The sequence below is a fragment of the Dermacentor andersoni genome, chromosome 3, assembly GCF_023375885.2.
Source record: "Dermacentor andersoni chromosome 3, qqDerAnde1_hic_scaffold, whole genome shotgun sequence".
Classification (NCBI taxonomy): domain Eukaryota; kingdom Metazoa; phylum Arthropoda; class Arachnida; order Ixodida; family Ixodidae; genus Dermacentor; species Dermacentor andersoni.
In genome coordinates this window covers 182,434,069-182,460,437 of record NC_092816.1, presented here as the reverse complement: position 1 = coordinate 182,460,437, position 26,369 = coordinate 182,434,069, and positions in this window count along the sequence as shown.

The window sequence follows — 26,369 nt, the reverse complement described above, 5'->3', positions numbered from 1 at the left end:
CTCTCGCACAATTTCTCGGATGACTTCACGCAGAGACGTGCTGCAGCTCTGAGGTAGAATTGAAGCATTCACCGGCGAGCTCTTGCGATCATATTGGCGGTACCGTTGCAGGTAATGCCCGTTCGATAGCGGTAGCTTCCTTGGTAAATTCGGCCACTGTCGTCGGTGGATTCCTCACGGGCCCGGCAAAGAGTTCCTCCTTCACTCCGCGCAAGAGATAGCGCAACTTCTTTTCTTCGGCCATCTCAGCGTCTGCTCTGCGGAAAAGGCGGGCCATATCTTCTGCGAACATGGCAACGCTCTCGTTTGGTTTTTGAATACGGGATTCGAGAAGGCGCTGCGCGTTGTCTCTTCTGTCGCTACTAGTGAATGTGTCTAGCAGCTGGGTGCGGAAGGCATCCCACGTGGTCAAATGTCTCTCCCGGTTCACAAACCACGTACGCGCACTGTCTTGAAGCGCAAAGGAGACATTAGACAACTTTTGCTCGGAGCCCCAGTCATTATAACTGGCGACAGGCTCAAATTGGTCCAGCCAATTTTGGACAACTTCAAAAGCGTCACCATGGAAACTTTCTGGGACCTTGGGATTCTGCAGCGTCACCTGCGATGGAGTTGCAGTGGCCATGGCGGAAATCGGTTGACGCGTTCTTGCAGGGTCCTGCAAAGGGTCGAACTCGGGCGTCAGGCCTAGCAGGTGGCTACTGTATCGGTGAACAGGAGTTTCGACGAATGCAGGTGATTCGGCGTTCGATGTATGGCTCCGCGAAGGGGTGCCGATCATGAGGCAATCCTACCCAGCTCCTCCACCAGTGTCACAGCCTAGTAGGAGACGGGAAAGCAGGGGTCGAGGACGTGTAAAAGCACTTTATGAGAGCAGTTAACGCGATGTCGTTGTCGTCTCTGTTTTTCTAATCGTGCGCTACTTCAGCGTCGTTCTCATCGCCTGGCCTATACCCGCGGCGACCATATAGAATATGGCAATATAATGAGGTTAGAGAAGGTTCGGTTACAAGAAACCCAACAGATAGCATCGACAATCTTTTAGTAAGTTCCGAATCACGAAGGCGTGCCTTGCACTGTGCAATACCTTTTGTTGTTAACTGGTGAAATGCATTTCCCGTTAAAAGGATAAATACGTACACGTGGGCATACAACTACACGTTTTTCCATGGCTCTGCAGGGACATTCCGGCGCCGAACACGCACAGTTCTTGCATGCTACATATCTCGAATTTGTTGTGGGTAAGTGCACAAACAAGCGCTAAAGCGAGGGTGCGCCTCTCACCATGTTTTGGGGGGAGCCAGAGTCGAAGCATGTTTTACCGAGTTCGACGCCCTGCGTCTCTGTAAAAGCCTTGACATCCTTTGCAACAGCGAGCGGCTGCTTAATAATTTCAGACTCATTTCGAGCACTATGGCCGTTGAAGTACGTCGTACTCAACTTGAAACTGCGAACATGAAGGATGCAGCAATTAAAGCAAACGGCCGTAACTGTGTTTATGCACAAGAAGGGCTATACATTCTTTGAGAATAAACCAGCAGCATTCATCAACTAAATATTATTATAATTCGGGAGGTAAATGGAATGCTCTTCCCGTGTATCCCGTGACAAATCAAGAAAGAAGCTGTACTTGTTTTTGTCTGATCTTGTACTTGATTCCCATTCCAGGAATTCAAACGTAATAAGCACAAGATTCAGACAACCATAGCGTGGGATGGCATTAGCTGGCGTCAATTTATTATCTGCAAAGAAACATCAGAGTGTTCTCCTCTAAGTGCAATATACCATTTGTTATTAGTGATCTCTGTTTTTCGCAAGCTACTTCCCGTAGCATGTTTCAGAATTCATGGATAGAATTCATTGAGCTGAGCGAAATAGCTGCGAATGTATGAATACATGTTCCTGATTCTTGCGCACAGGTCAATCAATCACTGATTGTTACACAGAGAGAGGAGACATATTCTTTTACGCTCAGCGCGCACCCAAAACGAAACCTATATTTTTTAAAACAAGTACATTAAATTATTTGGTTTGATGTGCCAAACCAAATGATTGTAGCCAGGCCAGCAGTTGGGCGAACGAGTTTATTGCAGTCGAGCAGGTTGCATATGAAGAGAGCTAACATGACGCAACACATCACGTGTTTACGGGTGCTTGGTGACTAAAGCAGATTCAGCCGTGCTACATCTCCCCTTTATTGGCAAAAAAATTATGCCTTTCAGGTTGCGGCTATCGACAGAGCCTGTGGCGAGTCATCGTGCTTCTGCGTAGCTCATGAGAGAGGTGGTCTTCTTTTATGCCTTCTTCGGGAGCCTTTGCTGGACTATTTTCGCAGTGTGTCAATCAATCAATCAATCAATCAATCAAGCAATCAATAAATTATTTCAGTATCAAAGACACTTCGTTAAAGGGACACTAAAGGTTACCAGAAAGTCAAGTTAAAGTGATAAAGCAATGCTCCAGAGCGTATAAGGCGTCAATATAATCGCGAACAGAGCTTTAGTAACCAAGAAATTGAGCTAAATGCATGACACGATTTGAGACCCCCCAGCGACATTCCGGTACTAGCCCGATGACGAAAGCACTCCTCATCATATTTTATGTCACCAGCACTCAACTACTCGTATTAAAAAGATCATGTAATTAGATTATAAGACGGAAGAAAATGCTACTTGTCTACGTCTATTCGATTCTAAGAAAAAATAACATTTTGACGTTACCCTTGAGTAGTATGGGTGATCGAAAGGTTTCGTTTTCGATCGACTCTGCGCGCTCGACATTGCGCGTCGCGCGCTTTGGAGTTTGAGTTGTTTCTTTATCGCGTCGTGCTGCGGTAGTCCTGCTGGCTCGCGAAACTTGCATTTGGAACAAGCAGCGAGAATGCCACGTCTATGTGATGTCGTGGGATGCGCGAGCGGTCCGCGGAACTTGGCCAAGGGCAGTTGCAGCGGCGAATCCAACGTTACTTATCACTGTGTGCCAACGAGTGAACCTCTCCGTTCGAAGTGGTTAAGCGCCGTACCTCTGCCACAGCGCGCTGGCAAAGAGCCGAAAAATCACGTAGTGTGCTCGCTGCGCTTTCGTCCAGAGGATTCCGAGTTCAACGCCGACTTACTTAAGTCGCGTGGAGTGGCTTTCAAAGCAGGCCACCGTCGTAGTAGTACGCAACGACGCCGGCAGCGCGAGCCCTCAGCAGCAGGTCACGTTCATCAGTGCTTAAATCGCTAAACTCGAGCCCAGCATCGCGAGCCAATGTGTCGTTGTCAGGGTCGTCTATTGCAACGAGCGTCGAAGTTGGCGTCATAAAATAAAGAACCAGCTTATCGTCGCGCGCTTTCCCGTCCGCTAGCCACCATAGTTCCGCTTTCGCGCTGCGGTCGGCTCCGTCTTGGCTCTGTTTCTGGCCGCGCGTTTGCGTTTTGTGCAGAAAAGCCGTAGCGCCGGCTGCGGGAGCCGTTTTACTCACCGACGGCGCAACGTCATTATGAGACCATGACGTCAATACTCCTCGATCGGAGGGCGGGTGATTAAAACTGCGCTAGAGGTACGCGGACGTTTCAGAACGCATTTTCTCTTAAACTAAGTCTCTTCTTCGCACGAAACGAGGTTTCTGGGATGGTATTTCAACAGTCCACGTTGACTTGATATTAACCTTTAGTGTCCCTTTAAGTCCCGCTGGTGTTCTCTTGTGCGTCCGATTTCTTGATCACCTCCAGTTCTCAGGATCGCTGAAACGCGCAGGTTGGCTGGTCTGAGAATAATAGCAGGCGACCACGTTCGCTGGAGGGTATCGTATGTAGTGACTGGCTGACTTGGGGTGAGTGGCGGTAGGTGCGTCGATCCATGGTTATAGTAGACCTACTGGCGTTGGTGGATCTCCTACAGCCTGCTGTGAACGGCTTTGCTTGGTGCTGCCTCAGGTACTAGGTGGCTGCTAGGTACAGACAGCAGGGTCCTAGTTTACCGTCCCACGAGTCTGCGCAGGCTTTAGCACATCATGTTTGGGGTGTTGCGCCGTTCGAGCAGCGCCATATTAAAGTCCACTCAGTTACGTGAGCATTTCTTTAGAAAGCTGTCTGGCCTCTTGTAATGCTATTTTCGTCATACCTTTAGATCGGTGAGGAAGCGGACTTGACGTAACATGGGTAATGCCTGGCGGCTGCAGGAAGTCTTTGAAGAGCCGGCTGCTGAATGGTGGGCAGTTACCATTGCAGAGCTTAAACGGTAAGCCGTGTGTAGAAAACAGTTCTTTGCACCATTGCGTGAGAGCGCTAGCAGCATTCTGACGGAGTTCCCAGATTTGAAAAAATAAGGAACCATAAAAATCCACAAGTATGGCAAATTCACGGCCCTCATGGAAAAGCAGGTCCATGCCAACGAATTCCCAGGGCACTTTTGGGATATCGTGGCTATGAAGAGGCATTTTTGCGTTCCGTGGCTGCTATTTGTGGAATTCAGCAGAATTTTTGCAAAACTGCTCTATCTCGCGTGACATTGTTGGCCAGTACGCCACGTCTTTTGCACGCGCCTTCAGTTTTCTGCTCCCGGGTGCGCAGTATGAAGAAGCACCATAATTTCTAACTTCTTTGAAGATAGTATAATTACCTTAGTGCTGCGAAAAACAAGACCGTCTTGCTTATGCAGCTCTTCTTTGTAGAACCAGTACAGCCGGAAATATCAGGTGCCTCACTTCTTTCTGGCCAGCACGTTTCGGCGTAAGCGCGAAGCTTCACAAGAGCAGGCTCTTCATTGGTGGCCGCAAGAAGATCCCTCAAGCGCTGTGGCAAAGCTGAAATGCAGGTAAGCTCATTCATTTGACATTGCTCAGTTTTTTCCTTCATGAGCTGCTTGCTAGGGAACCTAGATAAGGCGTCAGCCAAGAGCTCTTTTCCTGGCTTGTAAATCCACTTAATAGGATATTGCTGCAAAGTCAAACGCATGCTCTGCAGGCGAAGTAGACACTGATATAGTGATTTGTTTAATATTGGCACCAAGGGGCGGTGATCGTTCTCGACAGTTCCACTTTCCTGGCCGAAGGTATAATCGTGAACCTTGATGCAACCATGCACAATTGTCAGTGTTTATTTCTCAACTTCTGCGTAGCGTTGCTGTGCCTCGGTTAGGGAGCGTGACGAGAAAGAAGAGGGTGGCCGTCTTGCATAAGCCCTACACTACTGCCATTTAGCTCGCGTCGACCGAAAGGGCGACCCGCTAATTTTCATAGAAGGAAAGGATTGGTGCGTTCATTAAGCTCTAGCGCAACATTTCATAACTCCGGTGCTGAGCCTCAGTGGAAAACCATGCAATGTCCTTGAGCAGCAAAGTTCTCGTGGGGCAGTCACCACGGACATGTTAGGAATGAAACGTCGCACACAATTCGTGATGCTAGAAAGACTTTCATGCCTAGTTCTTTACTGTTCTTTGCCTCTTTGATTTCCAGTATGTGGTTCACTCGACCTGGCTCCAGGCCGAAGCCTTCGGTGCTAAGGATGTGGCTGAGGTAGTGCACTTCGGGCTGCAAAAAGCGGCATTTTTTAGGGTTAATAATGAAGTTGCTTTCCAGACAGAATAGCAACACAATTGACAAGTGATGATTGTGCTCCTCCTTTGTACGGCCCAAAAGTTACTGGTCCCACACAACCACACAAAAATACTCGCCCAGCACAACTGTTGGCGGCAGTATCTAACGCGCGTGGTGGAATGGCCCTCAATGTAGACCGTCGCGCTCCAATCATAGGTGGTTATGGCACAGACAGTCAATGTTTGCAAGAAAAAAATCGTCGTCTCCGGCTCGTAACTCGAGCATTTGTTGGTTGCTCCTGCGTGGAAACTTGGACGACTTTCGCGCTCGAGCAAAATGGTTCAGCCTTCCGCACTTCCGGCATGTTTTTTTCCTTTTGCTGGGGACATCTCACTGCGATGCATATGACCTCCGCGTTTGTAGCGAACGTTTTTTCTTGTTGCTACCGCATTTACTATGGTGCCTCCACTGGCGCACGCAGTTTCACTTATCTCACGGAAATGTTCTTTGCCTTGTTCTTGCGCGCAGCAAATGTAGACCGTCTTGTGGAACGTTAGAATTCCCGCACTCTTTCCTGCAAATTTTTATCCGGAGTGCCCAAAATGACCCGGCTGTGCAACATGCGATCTTCAGGTTTCCCAAATTCGCAGTTCATCGCTAACACACGCAGCTCTACCAGCCATTAGGCGTCTCGCCTTCCTTTTGGTTCCTTGAACCGAAACGAAATTCTTGGTATGTTAACTTCGATGCGCGCTTGTTATAAACTTCAATTATTTTATAAAATCTTCAACGTCATTTTTGGCCCCCTTGAACTTGAAGGCATTGTACGACTTCCGAGCCTCTTCGCCTATGGTAACAAGCAACGTGGCTGCTTGAACATCCTTTGGCTGCTTGTTCAATTGTGTAGCAGTAGAAAACAGCAGAAACTCACACTTACAAGTTTTACAGGCAATCCAAGGGCCGTGTGATGATGCACCCATGGCCTTCGGGGGCGGCAGTAGCGCGGAGACCATCGGCATATCGGCTCGGTTTCGCTGTTACCATGTAGCTAGGCCAGCAGTTGGGCGAACAAGGAGTCTATCGCGGTTGAGCAAGTTACATGTAAAGAGAAGGAAGGTGAAGTAACACATCTTGTGATTACAGGTGCTTTGTCACGCCAGCAGATTCAGCAATACTACAGTTATAAGGCATGCAGTAGTGCGAGACTCCTGATTACTTTTGACCTCCTGCGGTTCTTTAACCAGCTAAATACATTAGAGGTTCTACAGTTCGCTCCACCTAAATGTGGGGAAAAACCCGCGATTTCGAATTCACCAGCTCAGCTCCTCAGCTTGAGAAGGTGGTAACATGGTGCCATGTTCATTTTCTGGTGACTCTTCATAATTGTTCAGTAAAAAATTCTTCATTCTTCCATAAAAACTAAACAATAGGTGTGATGCATGTGCGCAATTTTAATATTGACTGCGTGCATGCGAGCAATTAAAATTTATCTTTTTACATCGCTGGCCGCAACGCGCTACGTCGAAAGCATCGTCAAACGAGGTTGTACCTTAGAAATACGGAGCACATTGCAAACAAAGTAAAAGCACGTTGATCGCACGGGGGTTCGGTTTACCGAGAAGCTCCAGTCTGCTGCCTTTTGTTGGTCACCACTCCACTGGCAAGAAACGAATCGCGTCTACACACACGGTCCCTGAAGAGAATAAGTAGAATTGTGGTCGTACCTTTACCATAGCGTCGTATACGCCAAGCTTTTGGTGTTTGATGGACAGAGCCCAAAAATGGCGTTTCTCGAGCAAGAATCTGTAAGCAGTGAAATAGCTCATGGCAAGAAGAAACCTTAACACAATGGAACACTACGGCTTGCATAAGTGTCGTTCTGGATATCCTCAACGCTCACACTGTTTCCTATTACTTCTCAAAAGCCTTTTCGGCGAATTATTAGACCTTTCACTTCAACTGGCGGTAAGCTGACCAAGGTGAGATGAGAATTTGAGTAAAATTGCTCACCTTGAAGTTTTTAAGGTATGTTTCTTTTTATTTTGAGGTGGGATGCCTTACAGCCTTATTAAAGTTAGGTAAATCACATGCACTGTGGGAATCGATCTAGGTCAAGCTTTCTGACTTCTTTGCGTTGTTTGGCAATTGGTAGTGGTGTTGCCAAATATTTAGATTCTTCCGCGTCTAGCGCAACACGAGAATGGTTAGTTCAGTTGAACGCTACATTGCATGCACCACTTGTGTTTGTGTTCACAGGACAGAAGGCAAAACGTGCTTGCTTGAGGCGTTTTGTGTCATTATTCATAGCCTGGCAAGCGTTGGTACTGCCACTGCTTCAGACAGCGAATGGCATCGGGGCAGAGGTTTTAACTTTAAATAGATAATTTGGTTTTGCTAGTTGAACCTACAGCCTTCATTAGGAGTCACAACGTAGTCGGGGACAGGGAATTAATTTTGACCACATGGGATTCTTCAACCTGCGCCTAAATAAAGGAACACGAACGCTTTGTTGGGATTAGCACTCTCTTGGTACTCAGTGCACTTTTCAGGATCTATCTATCTATCTATCTATCTATCTATCTATCTATCTATCTATCTATCTATCTATCTATCTATCTATCTATCTATCTATCTATCTATCTATCTATCTATCTATCTATCTACGACTCTAACCGTTTTCGCGCTAGCTTGGTTGACTGGGTGGCCCTAATAGATGGATCATTGACATGCTATGCTGGGGCAACCGGATTCGAAACCAACCGGCGGACCAATTAACATGGGTCACTGGGTATGTTGCAGTGGCTATCTGACATTAGATAAGTGCCGTTATTAAATGAAACCACCTCGCACAAACTGGCGTCATTCGTATGTGCCGTAGGCTTGTGTCGCTCTTCACTCACCCTCTTTGATGCCAATTTTTGTCACCGGCTGTGCCCCATTGAGTTTCTGGCCCCATTCAATGACCTTTACGCCAGCAAGAGTAACTTTGTGCCACACTGTGTGTGTCGCTGCTTAACGAGAAAATAAATAATATAACATTTCTGCACTGCTAGGTAAAATTTAACCTAGGTCACACATAATCAGACAATGTTCTCTGAATGTGTAATCACACAAGTGACATCTGCAGATTTTGCGGTTGCGCGTCTTAATGATGCATCGTGTGAGAGAGGAGCCTGGCAAGATACACGTCTCCTGCATGACGCTTCACTACGGTGGCAGTACAGTGGCGGTGTGCTGCTTCCCTCATAATCGCATTTAGGTGGAAACCCATCATGAAATCACTTTATCTCATTTCCATTTCGCATCCGTCTAAGTGCAGCCACCGTGATCCAGAATGAACCCGCGACTCCGAGGAACGTGCACAGAAGCAAGGGGTACAGAAGTTAAGATTTGCTGGACAGCCAGCTCCGTAATGCCACTTTCAAGCTGTGGTGCCAAAATGTGTCATTGTATCTGCACGCCTTGCATCAATTGTCCGCCAGGACATTTGCGCGGCATTTATTTTTTTTTAGAAACAGCGGTAACGTGTCTTACCGTGCTATAACCTCAATTTACATTTATCCACTTCGTCCGCTACTGCTCCGCTGTCTAAGCAGCGCTCTCCTTATCGAAGATAGCCTGAATGCGAAATGTTTACTTATGTCGCCTCTTCCCTCTCCCACGCTCCTGCTCTGTTTATAAAGCTCTGAACAAACCCTCGATGCTTCATGCGAGACAGCATCAGCGACAGTAGATTAGTCGAAGGAAGGCGGCAAAGGAAGCTTCGATTTTAAAGAAATGGTCACTATGAATGTAACATCGCATCGTGCAGGAACTTTACCGGTTCTTTTCAATGTTACTCATTTCGACTCTAATTGCTGAGTGCCCGTTACTCCGAAGCTTACGCATTCTGAGCAAGGACTCCCGGATGTGTCATGTGATAAACATCGGTGGTACAGGGAGTATATATCCTAGTCTATTTGCCAAGGAGTTACAGTTAGCGCAAGTGGCGCGATCTTCGAGCACTTCCACTTGCAAGCTACAGCAGGGGTGAGGACCATCCCATCCCGCGCCCTAGGAAAGAAAAGTTCTGACAACCTTGTGAGGCTACCGAGGAGAGCCACGCGGCCATAGGAGCACGTGTGTTGCGCCTGGGAGAAATTAGGGGGGCAAAGGAAATTAGTGATCATATGAATTATATAATTAGTATTAGTAATGAAATAAAATGAAGCGATAAATAATTTGGTTAATGCGTAATCACTGATAAGCGAAGTATAGAAGTGTTCGCAGTGCGCTGTTTGGGTAGACGTGATGTTACGTAGCCGGCGAACTATTGTCGTGAACTCTGAACTTCCTCTTTAACCTGGTCTGTTAGCTTCTCATCGAGGTCATAAAGAACTTTTCTTTCTTTCTTTATTCAATACCGCAAGCCACCTGTTGGTATCCAAGGTAAGAGTGGATACATGCTTCTAACAAGTCCTTGGTTAATCAAGAAAACAGCAACTACTACAAAAAAATTTTAATAACTCCCGTTTTTGATGGGCTTTACAAAGTTACAACATGGGGGGTTTTTGAGACGGCGGTTGAGTTCACACGGCTTCAAAAGGGAGTTCTTCTTTGAATCTTGGCGCATCTTACTTACAAAAAGGCAGTTCAAGTTACACTTCTTGATTCTCGAGCACCGTAGCTTAATTAACCGTCTAACTTGCTCTAAGTGACGGCGATTCTTGTTCACGCTGTCATCACTGTTTATTTAGCGCACGCTTCTACGTCTTCAATTTGATGTTCTTGACGTAACCGCTCGTGCCACAACGATGCTAGTCCACAATCCGTTTGCCTACCCTCTCATTCTTTTTCGTGGCCAGACCCACGTCATTGAGCTTTCTCTGTCCCTGGGAGTGTCTGGATCCTCGTCTGCTGTCCCGCTCGACACCACTGCGTCGCTTTCCGACTACCCACCAGTTGCTGCCCAAGTCTTTATTCTTTACACTCACACCGACCTTTCCACTGAACACCACGAGTAGCCTATTTCTATTCTATTCTATGCCAGTATATTTCAATTAGACCAGTGCCGCATTTTCTTCCATTGTACAACCATTCTACCCCTGTTATATTAACAATGCGACACACAATGCCAACACTTACCCGCCGTGGTGGTTAACGGCTATGGTGTAGCGCTGCTAAGCACAACGTCGCGGTATCAAATCACAGCCGCAGCGCCCGCCTTTTGATGCGGGCGTAATGCAAAAAAACGCCCGTGCCCCGTGTACTGGGCCACAATAAAGATCTGGGGCACAATTAAGTCCCCCGCTACGGCATGCCTCTTAATCAATTCGTGGTTTTGGCGCCTTAAAACCCCAGAAGTTGAATTCATTTTTATCTACACTCGATAACAATATCCGCCACTACGGCATTGCCAGTATCCTAACTCAGCTTAAGTACGGGGAAGGGCATGTTTGCGCGTGGCGTCGTTCAGCCGTCAAATTGTGCTTGATCGACCCTATTTACTCTAGCCCAAAAGAAAGGTTGCTCTATTCGATACTGAGTTGATAACCCTTGTCTGAGCCAAATTGCACAGAATGATGCCTATTTCTTACAATGTATTTAAGGTGCCTTAGTTTGATTCTCATGTTCTCAGTATATCTCATCATCCTACCTGCAGTCTGTCTACTCTCAGACTACAACACTGCATCACTACGATCCTCAGGCTCCAAGGCAACTACATACAAATGCCAGTAGTGTCGGCCTTGGTTCAGTGATAGCGCCTTTCAAACCCGCCTATGAAAAATACGGGGTTACCTACGCGAGTAGCGCACTCACAAAGGCCAAGACCAAGCGTTACATCATTGAAGAAGCGGGCCTAGCCATTGTGTGGGCTTTTGCGATGTTCCGAACCTACATCTATGGCTTTCCTTTCACCACCCATCATCACGCTGTGTGCTTGTCGTCAAGAAAGGGTACCTGCGATCAAATGTGCAAACGCAGGTCAGCCAGACGTACTAAGGAATCACTCAAGACAGAGAGGAATGGATTTATACACGCACCGCAGGCATGAAACCAGACACATAAAGATAAATACAGATACTACATTTATCAGATCTGCCGTTCTGGTCGCTGAAATTAGTTCAAGATCTCTACCACTCACAGTACCACTGGTGGTAGAGTCAAGCCGCAGCGATGGGGTAGCGTTGGCTCGGGCATAGCTCAGCCGCAAGTCTCTATGACAGTGACGGGAGCCGGGGTCCAGCCTGGCCTCGGCTGGTGAGGAACGCCGATGAACGCCATAGTGTGGCCCGTCTCGGCCACACAAAAGCCGGAGCGCAGCTACGCCCGGACAGTGCAGCAGGGCGATGGACGCCCCAACACAGCCTGTCTAGGAAGCGTCAGGAGCCTGGGCGGAGACCGGCCATGGCAGGATCCGCCAGGTAGCCTCCGAGGGTAGCGCTGAAAGCCGGGGCGAAGCCCGATTCAGCAGGGACAGGACTGGGGACGTTGGGACGTGGCAGCCGCTCGATCTGGAGTGCCCCAGCGAGAACTTCTCCTGCTGTCCCGCTCCGACCAGCTTGTCGGCCCCGTCGCTCGAGCCGATCTCGCGGGACCCGCGCCGCAATCACGGCCACACTCGACCTGTTCAGCCCCGCACCCCGAGACCCTTGCGCTTGGTATTCCTTGCGCTTGGTATTTTTTGCGCAAGAAAAGCGAAGAAATGCTCAGAAAAATGCTCAACCGAGCAAAACGTGGCTCGAAGAGCGCCGCAATGCGGGTGGCTCTGTCACAAATACATAGTCTAGAGAGAAAAACCACTGTAATAAAGATATATCGACCTGTCACTGACGAATATTAAAATATACATTTCCTCGCGTCTTGTTCTTGAACGTTGCTGCATAACTTTATTTTAGCATTCCTTGCACTGCAGTCAGGAACCGTTAACTTTGTGGAAGTCGATCTTCGACAACTGGTACCTGAAACGTCAACGTTGCCATAGCAACCGTGCTCCTGAAGCTCTCGCTGCTGGTCTCGACTTTTAAAATTTAGATAAGGTTTTCCGGCCCGTATCTTTCTCGCAGCGCATTCTGTTCACGAGACATGCTGATTTTGGAGCGTGGTGTGTAAGCTTCAACGTTGCGCTTGCGTCCTGTGAGTGTCAGTCAGCAACAGGCACACTTATGTAACAACAGCGCGGGTCTTTTGTCCTCTTCAACATGCCACAGAAAAGCACAGCAGCGCGTCTGCTTCACTAAAACTATTACAGAAGTTTCTTAGGCGTCGCTTTGACAAACATCGGCAGCACACCTTACCGGTCGCTCGTAGCAATGCAAGTTCAAAACACGCGGCGATCTACTCCGGCTAGCTGATTGCAGGCACAAAGAGAGATAGCGTAACAACATGGCTGCATTTCTGGATTCAAAAAATGTGACGTCAAGGCCCCTCTTATTTTGTTTCTTTTGTTCATGGTATAGCTGATGCACGGGTTATGGCGGCTATAAGCAACGGTTTAACATGTAGACGTTATTGATAATATGAACAATGTACCGGCAGCTTTCGCAGCACGTGAAATCGCTTTTATTTATTTTATTTATTACAGACCAGTGGTTATAATTTCATAGCAAGAAAGAACCTATTAGGCAAACTGGACAGGGCTTCAGAAAACAATTACCCGCCCCCCATTAACAGCAGCAACACTTTTAATCATCATCATCAGCCTATATGATGTCCACTGCTTGACCAAGGCCGCTACCGGCAATCTCCAATTACCCCTGTTCTGCGCCAACCGATTCCAACTTGCGGCTGCGAATTTCTTAATTTGATGACCCCACCTGTTGTCGGACACAACTTTAGGAAAAAATTGGAGGACGCTTAAGCTTCGCCTTCAAGAGTGGAACGCGACAGATTTCCCGTCGACCCGCCAAGGGGTGTAAGACAATGGGCTACGGCGCAGCGATCACTTACGAGGCGCCCCGCATCGGACGCGGTGAGCGTCGAGCAACGGAGCGTTCGGCGCGGCAACGAAACGTGCGCCTGAGCAAGCGGAACGAACCAAAGAACTCGGTGTCTCAGAGCCCCGGGGAAACGATGCTCGCCAGCCAAACGTCGTGATCGGCCCGGGCAGAGAGATAGACAGATAGTGATCTAAAGAATGGAAGGACGCTTGATTCTGCAACCCGTGAGGGAGCAAGGAGAAACGTCGTCAGGGGAGAGGGAGTCCGGGACGCGACGCGCCTCGTACCTGTCCCCGCACAACCCCAATGCGCGCGTGGCGCGCCACCTGTCGGGGCAGCGCCGTACATTGAGAGGAGGCGGTCTTCTGTGTTTGCTGCAAGATGGCTCTGCGTGTGCGGAAAGCGCTGAAGAAATGTAGCGGAAATGCACTTCGCTACTCGTGTAACTACGACTTCTGTAAGTTACATGTTCATAATTACCGATATACACCGCAGTATAAGTTTCTACGGCTCGTTTCTAAGGCAACACAGCATTCACTAGAGGCGCTTTTGCACCGCTTCGAAGCATCGAACTCGTGGCTGAGTGGTAACGTCTCCGTCTCACACTCCGGAGACTCTGGTTTGATTCCCACCGAGCCCATCTTGCAAGTTGTTTTTTATTCATGAAGTGCCTGCCGGGGTTTGTCGCTCACGGCCAACGCCGCGGACGCCGACACCGACGCCGACGACACCGGCTTTTCTGCGACACGAGCTCCTTAACGCTGTCGCGTTAAAAGGGGCGCTCCCTCCTCTAAGGCAGATGCGCACGAGCCTCCACGAATGGGCGCACAGTCAAGACTGACGTCACGAGCCGGACCACCGGTGACCCCGTCAATGGAAAGATGGCTGTCCATGCTTCGAACTGGGCCGAATCGCGTCAGTCGCGTGCGCCTGCCCCTCGTCAGAGTCAATTCCGCAACTGTTTGTGGTGGTCTATGACGCCGGAAATATGATTGCCAGCTTACGATGCAGCATTTGTATCGCGTGCGTTTATTCTGAGCGGTTAATCCGGCGACGAAAGATAGCTGCGAGCATCGCGGACCCTACGGTACATGAACTGGCGAGACTGCAGGCTCGCAAAAAAAAAAAAAAGCTTACAAGGAACGAAAGAAAAACCTACCCCATTCTTGAAAATAGGTTTGTGAAAACACAAATGCAAGAAAATATATATCATGCTTTTTAAAACCAAGCGTACTTATTTAAAACGATGAATTTTTGTATATTTCCTGCCTAGATCGTCTTATCACCCCAGGTTAGTAATGGCTTCGGTACTGCACTGCTTTTTTAAGTACTTGTTAAATAGCAACTGATTCATTTTGAGCTCGGAAACGAATAGTAAATGGGCCGCGTACATGTAAACCAGCGCGAAAGTCATGCAGAGCTGCTCTTTCTAATTTTGTCCCTTGTAAAGAAGCTAAAAAGCAGACGACGCGCAGCATTGGAGAAGGCACGGCGTTATTTTTCTCTCGCTTTTCGGCATGTGCTGTCGCATTGCGATTACGAGAGTTCTACCAAACCAGTCATCAAAATGCAAAAGTCTTTATTTATGCCGAGAATTACGCGTTTTAGAAGAGCGGGACTATTTAAGTCACGTAGGCAATCGGCTTCGCTTCGGTCATCTGGGCGGGTCGCCCTTTTTTTCTAAGGTTGTACCAGGGGCAGCGCCAGGGAGGGGGACATGGGGGAGCGTCTGCTCCCCAAAATTTTCCACCTTCCCGTCCTTCTCCCCCCTCCCAAAGAGCGCTCAAAAACTGATCCAAGGTAGGCGGTATGAAAGAAAATGCCAATTTTGTTGTCTTATAATTTGGAGGCAGGTGTAAGAGAGTAGCACCGCTTTGAAAGGACGGCCTTGTTTAAGCATAACAATTAATTACCGAAAATTTCCGATCACGAGCAGTTTCCCTCGCGCTTGTGATAGAAAAGGCGCTTGAAATACAGTGCGAACTGCCGCAATGAGCTAAATATGGTTGCAACAGTTCTAAATAGATTTAAAAAGGCGCTACATTTCTTCGTTGTTCGGTCTGCTAGCATGAAGATCTAGTGACTCACGCCTCGCATGTAATAGCCTCGGCGACAAAATCGCAAGTGACGTCAAATCAGTTCACAGGCGCTTCTAAGCCGCAGCTTTTCTCACTGAAAACCGTCGCGACAACGCTGCCTACTCTAAAGAAAATCCCGTAAGCCACCCACGCTTGCAGGACGCACCGACATAACCATCCATGCGTAACCATCCGCTGCGCAACCGACATAACCATCCGCTGCGCAACCTAAGAAACGCGCTCCGAATGCCAACGCACTTGAGACTGTTGCGGCTCTAGGTGGCGCTTGGGCCAAGAATCCACCAAGCTCATCGACGAGTACATCTGGTAGTAAGAATGAAGGAAAAATTATGCAGCGTGGGAATCGATCTACTCGAAGCTTTCTGTGCTGTTTGCTTTGATTGACGATACTTAGCGGTGATGTTGACGTCGAATGTTTCATTTCTTCAATGTTCAGTCCAAAGCGAGAGTGCTGAGTTGGCGTTAAACGTCACGTTGCGTGCACCCCTGCTGCTTGCCTGCGTAGCACACAGAACACACAGGGGAATGTGCTTGTTTGAGGCATTCTTGTGCGCCTAATGTTATAACATCTGAAAGGTTTGAGCATTGTCATTGCCTCATACGGAACATGGCATCGTGTCAGAAGTATTAAATTGTAATCGAACTAGGGCGTTTTTTTTTATTCCGCCCACGTCAAAGTGCGCCTGCCGGGGTCGAGATCAAACCTACGACTTTGAGATGTGACATTGCCGCAAAGCTACAGCGGCGGGCACGGAAGTGTTGATTTTGACGTGTCGACGCTTCCGTGGTGTCGCCTAGACTCTGCGGTGTGCTTTAATTAATGCGGCCATCTTTCTGTACATCCTGCCTAAGTTGTCCGCTTGAAATATTTTCGGTGTATTTATTTTTCAGAAATAGCAGGGACATATCGTACCGCACCTTGTACTTAAATTTATCCCGTTTCCACGCAACCGCTGTCGTGTCTATAGTAGTAGCGTTAGGTTGCATTCTCAAGTCAACTTTGCTCTATCCCCCCGCCCCCTTCTCGTTGAATTGAAACGGCGAGCGAAGAGTGGCAAGGCTGTTATTCACTCGTTTAGCGACTGCGTCTGTTCTACCCTATCTCTGCTTCCTCTCACCCCTCCTCTCTATCATTCTATCTAGGTAGCCTCTGGACTTGCACGCTAGCAGAAAGGTAAGCGCTGCAGTTTCTGCAATGCTTTTGCGGGATGTCAAGGATAATTACAACTATAAATATGCCAATGAGGAGGATGCCCAGGGAGCTCCAAAGGGTATTGTGCACATTCGAAGCAGTGCAAAGTCCAAGCGACTTTCGCGCGTCGCCTTCTCTGCCGCGCTACAGTGATGTACACATCCGCTCTGAATTTCACGCCATTCCGCCGAACTCCATCTCCGGTGGTATGAAATAGGCGACCGTATAGCAACCTGGCAATACAAGGTCGGCACTGTTCTTCTATGGCCCCATTTCATCCATGAGTTCAGCTAGTAATTTGTTGCTCTTAGCCTACTGGAGATTATCTGAGTGAATATTTCATTCAATACTGGAAGTAAGCTGATGGGCCTATAATATTCAATTCTTTCAGTTTTGCCTTTTTGTGGATGAGTATAATGTTGGCATTCTTCCAATTCACTGGGACATCTGAAGACGTGAGACATTTCGCATAAAGGGCAGCAAGCTTTTCAAGCATGATCTCTCCTGCATCTTTGATTAAATCTAGCGTTATTCCATCTTCTTCTGCCGTTTCTACCTGAAGGAAAAAAAGAGGATTAATTATCAAACCGAATTGCAACAGATGCACTAATTCTTGTGGTGGTACTGGGATGCAGACTTACATAACTGCTCTACGCGCAGATTCCACGGAAACTCCGTACGCACTCCGTAATCAAAAAGCACGAATTATTAGTCGCAAGAGATCGAAGGCAACGTACAGTGCATATGACAGATGTGATAATTATTCACTTAATTGGACGCAATAATCTGTTAAAGTTAAGCAGTAAAAATTTTAACCCTTACCAGTTTGCCTGTGGTCCTTTGCGGCCTTCCTCGGCTATGATAACCCAGCACACAAAAGGTGCGAGTAGCCCCTGCTCATCCCTCCAATACCGAAGACGTGTTCAGCAGCAGCCGGGGTAGAGACTAAGTCCAAGAGGTCCTTGGGCAGGTTCGTCGTTGGCGTAACGTATATCTCCTCACACGGGCGCGGAATTCCGCGTCCGTGCGAGGGTTTCGCGAGGTGCTTTTATCGTCGCAAAGTGCTTTTATCGTTTCGGGGTGCTTTTGTCGCCGCGACGACAGTGTTTCTTTTAAAGGCACTGCTCCAGGAGGGCACATGTAACCTCAAAAGGAGAACTCAGGAGACCACCTGGATATATCATAAAGCAGGCTGCCCAGGGAGCTGATCTCATACCCGCCTGGCACGCACACGCTTCTGCGAGCCCCAACCCAAGGACCTGCCCTAGTGTTAGCATTGGTATTCCCGTTGCCGCTTTGGTACTCCTGGAGGCGCCGTCAGTAGTACGAAATAATAACACGCTGTTATAACTAGTGTATAAAATCTACTAAAGAAATACAGTCACGTCCAGGCACCGACATCTGACGCAGCGCTGTGCGCCCGTGCAAGGGATATTGAGGAACGCTAATGAGGAATTTACTGGCTCATCTGGTGTACGCGGAAAGTGAACTTTAAACATCCACAGGTGGTCGAAGTAAAGTTATCAGGAGCCATCCATTATGGCCTCCCTCATAACCTTAGTCGCATCGGGACGTTAAGAACGTTAAGCACCACAAACCAAATCATTACATGCGGGCGTATAGATTGAGGCTAAACGACTGCATTTGTAAGTGAAAGTGAGCGTTGCAAAAGCATTGAGAATGTGCTGACTTCTGGTGGAGCTGGAAAGAATTGCCTGACTAAAGTCGCTTTTTTGTCACACGCCTGCTGCAGGTACGAGCACTTTCATGGCAAAACAAAGCCCCTGCGAAACTGAGCGAACAAATTCGAAAAAAAAAGTTGGCCTAAATGCGCTAAAAACGGTGCACATAATGAACACAAGCAATCACGTTTTTGAAGAGGCAGGCGTAAACTAGATTCAAATGAAGAGGTAATGAGCAACCGTGGCACTTCACAAAGCCGTGCGTTTCTTTCAACCTCCTTGAAGTCAGCCGACAGAACCGATGCGTACACGATTTTCCTCTTTGTGCGTTGCGCTCGCCGGGTGATTAACAAAAAAGCCTTTTGCACTCGCCTTGTCGGTTGCGGCAGCAAAGGCGCAGGAGCACGGCGTCACAATGGAGTTCTCGTCCCTAACACACTTCATTTGGTCCGCTAATGCACTCGACCAATCTGTTTTCGCGTACTTTCGTCGCACTGGGTCAAAAATGGCGTTCGCAGCGCGCTGGTACAGCGCTGGAAAGAATAAAAAACATACGAAAGCACAACAAAGGAGGCTAGGGCGACAGAAGACGGCAAGGAGGAAATGCGGGGAGAGTGGGGTGGCGGAAAGATCCAAGAACGGCTCTACTTCCGAAATATTACGGCGTTTTAGCGCACTCAGCGCGTCCCTCCGTACTTTCCGCGGCGTTCGATTCTCTTCTGCACCTCCAGGCATCTCCTCTTCCGGCGCTCGCTTCCCTCGCGGTGACACACACCATTCCGCCAATTTCAAACACAGGGCATGCACGCCTACAAGTAAAATCATCAATAGTATATATTAAAACACAATGAATAAAAATATTGAAATGCAGGGCGTACAAGAAAGGAGTGCACACATTGAATAAAGATTACAGTTGAAGAGAACAGTGTACATAAAACAAAGCGCAAGGTAAATACCAAAGAAAAACGGGGGGGAAAAGACAGTTGAAGAGTATGCGAAACTAACAAAACCAACGCAAAGCTCTGAAAACCACAATGCCGATGAATATCGTATGGTAAAACTTTATTCTGGTTCATAATATACGCCTAGAAACTTTTGCTAGACCCGATGTATAGCACTCTTAGGGCTCATTCACACCGGCGACTGACAGTGGTCGCGCGACGAAGTTGGCCGCAAAGCGACCAGTCGCAAATGTTCGCAAACGGTCACTTTTCTCGAAAAGCGACCATTTTGGGCCAGTCGCTCACTGCGCGATTTTTCAGTCGCGCGACCGTGATCGCAAAACTGATAAACCAATCAGCGGCGCACCGATAGTGATCTTTCATGTGTCTACATCTTGCCTCTTCCCGCGTCGCGGCAAATTTCGCGTATATTCCGAGAGTTCTCGCTGAGAACGATAATCTCCGGGATTGCGACTTGCGGGTCGCGCTCAGCCGGGCTTACCGGTGTGAACATCAGACGCCTTCGGTCGCTTTTTGATCGCGAGTCGCAAATGGTCGCGCGACCTCCTCAAGTCGCCGGTGTGAATGAGCCATTAGACCTAGAAACGCCATTCGAGACAACCGACGCGTGTTCCAGTTTAGGAAGGCAGATTGCTGTGTAAATCTTGTGGAACGATATAGGATAATAGAATTCCCTCGGTAGTCTGCAAACAGAGCCTAGAGAGCGCATCATACCCCGCATTGCAAGGCGTGTAGTTTGAGCAGAAAAATGAGAGGTTGTATCAAAAAGTACAAGATCATTGATCTCGCAGACCTTACACAAATCTACAGAATATACTGGTCAAAAATACGAAATGCTCGTTGTTTGGTATGGAAAGTTGTGGCCGTCCTTAGAAGCATTCAAGGTGAGCTTATTATATTTGCACCATTTAGAAAAAAGAAAAACAGGACAGACTGCAGGACGAGACGGTTAACAACAGTATGGATTTACCTAACAATCTTCACATGTGGAAGGAAATAAGGATTTTGAATTGATCTGGAAGCACTTCAATAAACGTAGACTGCGTTTTCGCCTGCTCGAGTACAGCGTAGTGGGACTTCATGCAGACGCGGAGTGTTTCTTGCGCTGCCCATTTCTCATCCCTAAATAAAGCTTCATGTTTCCAAGCTGGTCTCAGTCAGCAATACACGACCGTTTCGGCAGATAGTGCTGTGTTGTTTGATGAAATGCTTATGAGCAATTGTCTTTAGCACTTGAAAGCTTCCCTATCCTGCAGCCCTCATGGCACCCTCCCAGCAAGTATAAAATCTTAATGCATAATATCATATCCAGTATAGACTTCTGTACTTAACTCTATGAATACTTCCGTTTTCCCTCACATGGGACAAACTGCTGGTATTTTTTTCTGCATGAAGTCTATCTTTGTAGCTGATGCATCGAATTATCGCTCGATTTTTCTTATCCGTGTCATTTCTCAGATTTTTAAGCTTGCTCTTCCCCACATAATGTATTTTGCTGTGGAGAGCACTTTGATTCTGAATAAGCATGGATACCTCTCACGCCACTCCGCAATCACAAATTTTGCAACTTGCACTACGCAGATCATGCCAGTGCTTCACAGGGGGCAACCTGACACCATTTACTGCTACTTCGGCAAATCTTTTGAAGTAGCTATGCCACTCACTGCTTCTGGTCAAGCTTACGCACGGTGGTGTTGACTCGTGAGTGGTCATTCTTTTGTGCAGCTATCTTCTTCATACAACATGTACTGTTAACATCAATGGCCACACGTATTTGTATAGTGGCACCCCTAAAGGATCACTATTGGGATCATTCCATATTTTATTTTTATTAATAACATTCTTTTGCACTGTGACTTCCGAAATTTCGCGTGCTCGGTTAAAGTCGCTCTTTTCCAAGAACGCAATATATGAACCGCGATCCCACCATACAGCCACTTGTACACAGCCCGGAAAAAGCGTAATTCGTCTCTCCACTTATTAGGCGCTGGACGTCGAGATATTTGATGCGCGCGATCTTTATGCTTTAGGGCAGGTATAGCTTCAGATGACAACCAAAGGGAATATGTAGATCGCTTAGGTCTGTGCTTGGGATTGTATATGCGCCTACTGCAGGAGAAGACGAAGACGACGAGCGATAGGCTCGCTTCCGAACGCCCGTCTGTAATTTTAAGTCTTTTTTAGCAAGTGTAGAGCTCATTTTTGCTCTTTGTGCCTCTCTTTCACCGAACGCCGGTCTGGGGGTCACCGTCCTGCGAGAGAAGCACAGTAAGCGGCTCCCGAAGCGCACCGGACCGAAGCAGCATGGCGAGCCTCCGCCGTCGGCCGCCCTTCGTGATGCTCTGATGGCATCGGTCGCAAGCAATCAGCAATCAGGTCAGCATGTTGCTTCTGTAGACCACAGAGAAGATGAGCAAGCAAGCAAAAGGCTACGTGAAGATGGCATCGACACAAAGGAATCTGCAGGAGACAACGAAGAGATGGACCAGACAGCCTTCACGGTTGTCTCTTACAAAAACGAAAGAGCCGCAGGTGTTCCTGTTGTATTCAAGCCAACTCAGCCTGACAGCAGCTTATGGAAAGTAAACCCAAATCTTCTGGCTTCTGCGGTCGTGACAACAGCCCAAGAAAAGATACTCAGCCGCCGTCTCAACAAGGATGGCAGCCTCATGGTGACAGTGTCTACACTTCCTGCAGCCAATCGTCTCCTCACAGTCACAGATCTATCGGGTATTCCTGTAGAAGCTCGAGTTCCATACTCCTACTCTGCCACGTACGGGAGGATACAGGACGTTCCTGTTGTGTACTCAGATGACAACCTCAAGAAGTATTTGAGCGAACAAGGAGTCATATCTGCTAAAAGGCAAGTTTTGTACGTCCTTAATGAAGATGGCGTAGTAACGGAAACCCGAAGACGCTCGGTCATCCTGGAATTCTAAGGACGCCCCTTTACCAAACCGAGTGTCGCTTGGATTCTGCAGCTATCCGGTGACCGAATACATGGGGTCTGCTACTCAATGTTTCAGATGTCAAAGACATGTACATATAGCGAAATATTGTAAAGGCCCCATCTGCTGCAAGATATGCACTGGTCCACATACGCATAAGGAGTGTACGTCACGTTCCCAGCCTCGGTGTGCAAACTGTGGAGCTGAGCATGCTGCGTCATACAGAGGGTGTCCTAAATAGAAATCAGCCACTCTTGCACGGACGATGGAGTAAATCCAAGGAAAAGTGCGGAAACGACGAGAACCACCTCCGAATCCGGATGTTATGTATACATCTACAAACCGAAAGCAACACGACACGGTGAGGCGCAGCGACGCGGCTTTGAAAAAGTCCTACGCCTCAGTCGTGAAAGAAAACCAACAAAGGCCTTCAACTGCAAAGAGTCCATCAAAGCCCTCAAGTGATACAACCTCAAGCCCACGACAGCAACAAGTGTCCTCAAGGTCGCAGCAGAAGAACAGGAAGAACCAAGAAAAGTTGTTAGATGGTAGCACTGCAAATGAGATATCAAGTATGCTGATCCCTATGATGTTCGCCGCAATCAAGGCTATTCTCCGTGCCAGCCCATCGTTTAAGAGCATCCCTGAGGTAGAGGCCGCCCTGGCTTTGGAACCGCTAGTGTCGTCTTCTTTCACGGCGCAAAGCCGTGATTCTTCGTAGTAGCAACGATGGCTTCGCCAACAATCGTCTCACAAGCGGTGTCCACCAACAAACACTTCCACACATGTACTATATTCCAGTGGAACGCTCGCGGCTTGCGCTCGAAGTTAGCAGACTTTAAGCATCTTACGCGAGTGTACCGATTCCCTTTTATTGTCATTTCCGAGTCTCGCGTCAACAGGCAGTTTTGGATAAAGGGTTATTATTTTCATCATACAAGGCGACAAAATGGAATTAGCCGACTGCTCGTTGGATTTCGCAACGACATACCTGCCTCTGCGATTGACGTAGCACCACATGACAAGAACGAATATATTTGCGCAACCACAGTGATTGCATCCAATGTGTTTACCCTGATCGGCGTCTACTTGGAACCAGGATCACCTTTCGACGTGACAAGATTGGAAAACTTGTTGACAAACACTCAGTCTGCACATATTATTTGTGGCAATTTCAACGCACATAACGAGATTTGGGGCAGTTTACATACATGTGCTCGGGGTGCCAAGCTGGCGAAGCTTCTTGCAATATACAATATAGAGCCCTTGAACGATGGCAGCATAACATACCTAAAAAATCCGAAGACTGTTAGCTGCATTAACGTCACGTTCGTATCAAGTCAAGCGGCCCCTATGTTCGGATAGCGTACAAATTTCGAGACTCGAGGTAGTGATGCCTACCCGATCCTAATCTCTCCCCTTCATTTTCGTACATCGCCCAGAAAAGTGAAACTGAAGTCGGTAAACAAGCGATCATCACCTGGCCATGACGGCGTGAGTTATGAAGCGCTCGCAAATCTTTTCCACACATCTCGCCTACGCCTTCTGGAGTTCTACAACGCCTCATGGATAACTGGCGAGGTTCCTACGGAACGGAAGCTTGCGAAAGTCTTTCGTATATTGAAGCCAGCGAAGCAGCCAACAAATTACGCTTCCTTCAGACCCATATCTCTGCTTAGCTGCGTAGGGAAGCTATTCGAAAAAATGATCTGCAAATGACTAAATTGGTTCCTGGAAAATGCGAAAGTTTACCCGTAGGAAATTAATGGCTTCCGGCAAAATAGGTCCGCAATTGATAACGTCATTGCCTTGGCCTCATCAATTGAAGAGGAATTGGTCCCTGGAAACATACCCACTGCATTATTTTTAGGCATTAAGGCAGCATATGATTTGGTCTATCATAAAGCAATACTTGACGCTTTGGAAACCCTTGGTCTTGGACGACGGCTTTACGCATGGATTGAAGACTATCTTCATGGACGCCAACGTGTCAAGTGTACCCCGGATATGCCCACGGCGCTTTATGCCGTCGAGAAGGGAGTGCCACAAGGAGCTGTGTTAAGCCCGGCATTATTTAATTTAGTCCTCATCCATCTGAAAGGTAACCTGCCCCCTGGCGTCAAAATCACACTGTACGCGGGCGACATCTGCATTTGGAGTGCGCCGCGTTCCCGCAGTACCACCCAGCAACGCCTCCAGAGAGCGCTACCAAATATATCGGCCTACCTAAATCCAAGGGGTCTGAAATTGTCCCCCGACCAAAGCGTTGCCATGGCTTTCACGCGGAGGTGTATGGAAAAATACCCACTAGTGTTGGGTGGTCGTGCCCTTCCATACGTCAAGACGCAAAGGTTTCTTGGAGTGACGATAGACAGGAACCTCACATGGTCGGCCCAAGTGAAAAAATTGACTAAGAAGATTTCCTCGGCGTCGCACGTATTCCGATTTTTAGCCGGATCACAGTGGGGCAGCAACTGTCGATCAATGATGCTCCTCCATAAGGCCTACGTCGATGGAACACTACGATATTAGCTCCCGATCCTGCACAAAATATCTCCCACAAGCAAGATAACACTCGAGGCAGCCCGAAACAACTGCCTTTGCGTATGTCTTGGCCTTCCGAAGGGGTCGTCCCGCTTAGGAACTGTAGCAGAAGCTGGATGCCTGCCTCTGGAAGTGCTATGTTCGCAGGAGACGCTTCGGATACACCTCCGCCACGTCATTCATACGAAGACTCACTTTTTAAAGGATATTTCCAGAACCCGTGCTACATCTAGCTTTGAGCAGGCCGTCAGAAGCATATCTATTTCGATTCCTGCTCAGGCGTCACAAATTATGCCGCGAAACATTTCACCATGGACACTGTCCTCACTGGAAATCGTGCCATATATACCTGGAATCAGTGCGAAACAGAAAATGCCTCAAGCAGCGACTTATCAAATAGCTTTGGAATATATGCACAAAGAATACGCAGCCGCAACGCACATTTTCACAGATGGCTCTGCAACTCCACATCGTTCATCATACGGACTTTTTGTTCCCTCTACAAGGCGACGATTCTCGTTTCGTCTTGAGCGAGCGACATCATCTACTTCAGCGGAGCTATATGACATTAAGGAGCCCCTTATGTATGTACTTCGATAGTAGCCGCCAAAGACACGGGTGATTTTCACAGATTCAAAAGCAGCCCTACAAAGTATGTGGAATAGGCACAAGCGTAGCAATAATCAACCAGCAGCATTTGACATTGCTTATATTCACCACACGGCTAAGATTTCTGGGCATTGCATAAAGTTCCAGTGGATACCTGGCCATGCCGGCATTTCGGGAAATGAAAGAGCGGACGAAGCTGTCAGAAATGGACTCCAGTACCACAAGTTCAAAAGAACATTTTTACAAAAGCCGACGCTTCAAACATGGCAAAAAAATATGCCTATAAATAAAGAGACCGCATCTTGAATCGGCCGCTTCACGAAGATAACTTCCTGCGTTGCATTGACCCAGAAATGAGACCGAAAATTCCACGACCACTTCCTCGACACTTCCATCGTCTTCGACTGAACGTGGCATACACGAACAAATCTGTACCGCATAGGACTTACCACTAACCCATACTGTGATAACTGCCGCAGCTTAGAGACAATTGAGCACATATTACTAGAATGCCCCGCGTACCGCGACGAGAGACAATTTTTTCAGCACCAAATTGACATGATTTGCCACGAACCGTTAATGTTACCGAGCATCTTAAGTCCAATGCCCGGCCCTTCATGACGGGTTTTTGATTTCTTGTTCAAATACCTGACAGAAATTGGTCTAATAGGAAAGCTTTAAAAATTGCACACTTCCTATACAAAAGCCTAAATTTACCCGCCATGTCACCTGCAAATATTAGTATCAGGTCCACTCGGACATTTCATATTTACTGTTATCCTCTTTTTCTCCCACTCTTTTCTGGAATCTTTTAATCCCATTTCCCATCCCTATACAGAGTAGCATGCCAGTGGTTATATACAACCCGGCAAAATTCTCTGTTTTTCTAATAA